General features: G+C 43.4%; 2 non-coding genes across 2 annotated transcripts; both read left to right on the top strand.

The window, feature by feature from the left end:
* The first annotated feature begins 3,142 nt into the window (after positions 1-3,142).
* Positions 3,143-3,332, top strand: LOC118408993. The gene has a single exon (XR_004830390.1). It is a non-coding gene; the product is annotated as a U2 spliceosomal RNA (small nuclear RNA).
* An 853-nt stretch (positions 3,333-4,185) lies between these two features.
* LOC118408992 lies at positions 4,186-4,375 on the top strand. Its single transcript, XR_004830389.1, has one exon. It is a non-coding gene; the product is annotated as a U2 spliceosomal RNA (small nuclear RNA).
* Positions 4,376-4,573: the final 198 nt, after the last annotated feature.

Genomic DNA, 4,573 nt, shown 5'->3' with positions numbered 1-4,573 from the left:
CGGGCCAGAAAAAAAAGTCTATTTTATCAGCTGAATAATGGCGGTGGCCAGTTCTGTCCGACAAGCGCTGTTTTTGACGGAGGTGTTTGAAATAGAACATGATCGAATATGGGGCGGGGCTTCAGGCTCGGTCCATTCTGAAATGTCATTGATTAGCACCGCTACTGTAAGAACCTTTTATTTTCAAGTAACTGAAATCTACATGCTATCACGTTAATTTGCTGATTTGTCCATGTTATAAAACAGAATTATAATGTGTTTTTTATGACCACATACATCCATGTAATAAGTTTGATTATGCAAATTACACAATCTATGCCAGGATATGTAATGTTACACTTTTAACTAAGTTATACATGTCAAAGCAGGTATAAAACTTCCATCACTTGCCACTTGCATGAAATATGGCACATTCACATTAATGACGGAAATTAGGTAGACTAGTACTTTTGCATAACTGGTTGCTGAACATGTTCAACAGACAGAAATGACATATATCACATTTCTATACATGTGGCAAGAGCTGCAGGGAAATGATGTAAGACATGAAAGACAATCAAGAAAACAACGTGTCTGGGACAAACGATACCAAAGTAAAACGTTCCGCTGCTGTGATCAAGGCCACACGCCAGGGGGCCCAAAATCTAAACTGACCTTTGTATCAACAACACCGGTACCTACCGACATACCACATATCATCGTAATCCATCTAGAGGTTGGTCAATACCAACGTGCTAGACACACGCACGTACACCAAACACATTACCAGGATTTGAATGAAGAATTTGACTTGACTTAAAGGGAAAGAATCTGTTTGTAAATGATTATACCGCTGAATGATTCTATTGCAAAATTCATCTCTGTTTATCAGTTTTATTGTTCTCGGTTTATATTGCACACGGGTCGCAATTGGCAACTACTGCATTTACGTTTGCGGTAAGAAGAACCTGTAACCAACTTGAACGTGAACCTACAGAGGTAATATGCCATAAGAAAAATGCCAAACGCCTAATATATTTGCCTTGATGAAGTCAATCCGCAGAATCCAGAACCTTTAGATAGCAAAGACAGTATTAAGGTGAATATCATTACCTGATGATATGTCCTTATTATATTGAAGAAAGGAAAAGGTTATTGACCATATGTAACAACAGAACAACATTACCTAAAACAATGTAATTCTATCATGTCCCGACTCCATATCTGTCCAGCTAGGCCATGTATATAAATCTATACAATGCTATGCAAAAGAGAAGTCGTGCCATAACAATGTGAAATACACTATATAGTAGAGTAGATTCATCCCTCAAGCTACCGACATCTTGCACACTGCAGTCATCCTATATAATGTGAAATACACTATGCCGCCATATTTTGTATTCAGTAATGGTGTTAGATTAATGTAGATAGATCGTAGTAATATGTTGTCTACCATACATTGTACCTGATACAATCGTTGTTCAATGAACTTGACTTGACATACTCGTTACTTACCATTATCCTATCGTAGATTCCGGATTTGGTTCCCTTCACACATGATCATCTGTGATGAGGAACTCTCACTACCTGTGCACTTCAGCAACGTAGAGAAAATTTATAAAGAAATGACGAGTATTTTGTGGCAACCCTCAGGCCTCGGGACATGTTTTTTTTCGGATTGTGATTACCAACTACGGTCGTTAGGTAGGGGTTCCCTTAATGTCATTGTATGTATTTTTTTTGTTTTATTTTGCATCTTATCTTTATATTTGTATCTTAGTGGTTATATTTTCGAACAATGTAAAACTGACTCGAAATGCACTAGGATACTGTTATTTTAGACCTTATATTTTGCACCAGGACGATTTCTATTTTGGAAGAACTGAGAAAAATCTGTCGAAAACGGCTCTAAAACATTACATCAGTGTAATGTCAGATCGAAAATGGCAGATCTCTCTCTTATCCTCTTAATTGCCAGCGCTAGAGGTTGGCAGGCTTTTGCTACGATCGGTCTGTTACAGAAACAAGTACACGTCATTTTTTGGCATTGCCACACAAAATCAAACAACATAAAGGCACAAATTTCGTAATTGAAGGATTCGCACTAACACATTTAAGCTAACACTGGAAATTTTGGTGTCTTTATTTTTAATTTCATCCATCCATCCATCCATCCATCCATCCATCCATCCATCCATCCATCCATCCATCCATCCATCCATCCATCACTCACTCACTCACTCACTCACTCACTCACTCACTCACTCACTCACTCACTCACTCCACAAAATTTTTTGCTTCTCTATTGGTACCAGTTGTTTTTGTCGCACACGTCGCATGCATCAAATTCGTTTTATAGTATTTGTATCAGTCAAGACATTAGGCAGTAAAGGGTAACATAATTGTGTATAAATACGAACTATTGTGTATATATAAAATCCTTACGAACATGAAGAAAGATAGAAATATAAAATTCCTCACTATAACATAAAACACTCAGTGACACATGATTTGAGCTAGCTACTTGACAAGAAAATTAAAAAATTCAAACAGGAAACCTGAAAGTAATGCTCTTTTGCTTAGCATATTTTACATCGTTATCAGCTGTGTGGAATAAGGGCCGTCATGTTTTCGCTAAGGAAGTCGCCAACGCGATGCCGACGGACGAACAAGAGTCCAATCTGTAGGAATGGGATCTGCATGGAGTAAAATCATGTAATGAAAACATAAATCGGATTTCATGTCTGCGTGAACGAATGACTTGTAGTATCGCAAGGTGCTCATTGATAAAATGTGAGGCATACATATGTTAAAACTGTTCCAGAAAGATAAAAATGTCAACTTCCGCGCGTGGGAAAAATTCAGGATTCAGAACTTGAAAACCTCCTTACCAGCCCACGCAACCGATTTACTCAGAGATGCGCGCGAATCCGTCCCTATTTTTACCATGGCTGCGGTGTGTCGTCGGGAAGTAGTGCGGGTCGCATGTTGTGCCGAAAGGAAGGAAAACGGGGCGGGATTGGCACTGGATCAACAAACAACTGGGTTAGAGGTGTCCGCTATCCTGCGGCGGCGGAATGGGAAGTCGTTGGCGACTGTTGGTGCTCCACGGGCCGGGGCCGGCCCGCCCCGGGGTGGGGCGCTAGCGGTCACGGTCATCGTTATCGCTTCTCGGCCTTTTGGCTAAGATCAAGTGTAGTATCTGTTCTTATCAGTTTAATCTCTGATACATTCCCCATCGGGGAATCTAGATTAAATTGATTTTTGAAAGTTGGTCATGGAATAAGAGCTTGCTCTGTCCTGACCGCGGATCGGCTCGGTATTGCAGTACCTCCGAGATCGGTCCATCCCCTTACAAATCCAAAAGAAGTTGCACGCACACACATGTCACACACAGACTGCAATCTCTTTACGCGGTCAGGACAGAGCAAGCGTTTACCTTATTCCATGACCAACTTTCAGACATGAAATCAATCTAGATTCCCCGATGGGGAATGTGTACGGACGGAGCGCATATTGAGAAGAGCCTGCAGTTTGTGTGTCCGACTTTCCGTAACCCTAACCCTAACCCTAACCCTAACCCTAACCCTAACCCTAACCCTAACCCTAACTCTAACCCTAACCCTAACCCTAACCTTCAGCTGTTTCTTGGAGTGGGCTAGTGGAAAGAGTAGATAGCCATTCCTTTCTTTTCTGTTTCAGACTGCAGTGCCGGTGCCCCCGGAGGAGAGGAAAGAAAGGCCGAGTTGAGCAAGACTGCATTGAAGGTGAGTACCGCTTGTGTTGTGTGTACTTTCTCTCCGTCGCTAGGGCGGCGTTCGAGAATCGCGTTCCAGTGGCGGAGCGCGGTTCGCGAACACCATTGTCGAGTGGGCCAGGCCGCGGTTGTTGTTGTATAGGTCTGAAAGTGAAAGTGAGCGGTTGCGTTGTGGCGACGTCACGTGTGTTTTGCCGCAAAACGGGGCCGAGGTGAGAGAGGGTGTCGCGAGAGGGGCTGCGGTGTGTCGTCGGGAAGTAGTGCGGGTCGCATGTTGTGCCGAAAGGAAGGAAAACGGGGCGGGATTGGCACTGGATCAACAAACAACTGGGTTAGAGGTGTCCGCTATCCTGCGGCGGCGGAATGGGAAGTCGTTGGCGACTGTTGGTGCTCCACGGGCCGGGGCCGGCCCGCCCCGGGGTGGGGCGCTAGCGGTCACGGTCATCGTTATCGCTTCTCGGCCTTTTGGCTAAGATCAAGTGTAGTATCTGTTCTTATCAGTTTAATCTCTGATACATTCCCCATCGGGGAATCTAGATTAAATTGATTTTTGAAAGTTGGTCATGGAATAAGAGCTTGCTCTGTCCTGACCGCGGATCGGCTCGGTATTGCAGTACCTCCGAGATCGGTCCATCCCCTTACAAATCCAAAAGAAGTTGCACGCACACACATGTCACACACAGACTGCAATCTCTTTACGCGGTCAGGACAGAGCAAGCGTTTACCTTATTCCATGACCAACTTTCAGACATGAAATCAATCTAGATTCCCCGATGGGGAATGTGTACGGACGGAGCGCATATTGAGAAGAGCCTGCAGTTTGTGTGTCCGACTTTC

This window comes from Branchiostoma floridae, unplaced genomic scaffold (assembly GCF_000003815.2).
Source record: "Branchiostoma floridae strain S238N-H82 unplaced genomic scaffold, Bfl_VNyyK Sc7u5tJ_72, whole genome shotgun sequence".
Classification (NCBI taxonomy): Eukaryota; Metazoa; Chordata; class Leptocardii; order Amphioxiformes; family Branchiostomatidae; genus Branchiostoma; species Branchiostoma floridae.
This window is presented reverse-complemented; position numbering and strand designations above follow the sequence as displayed.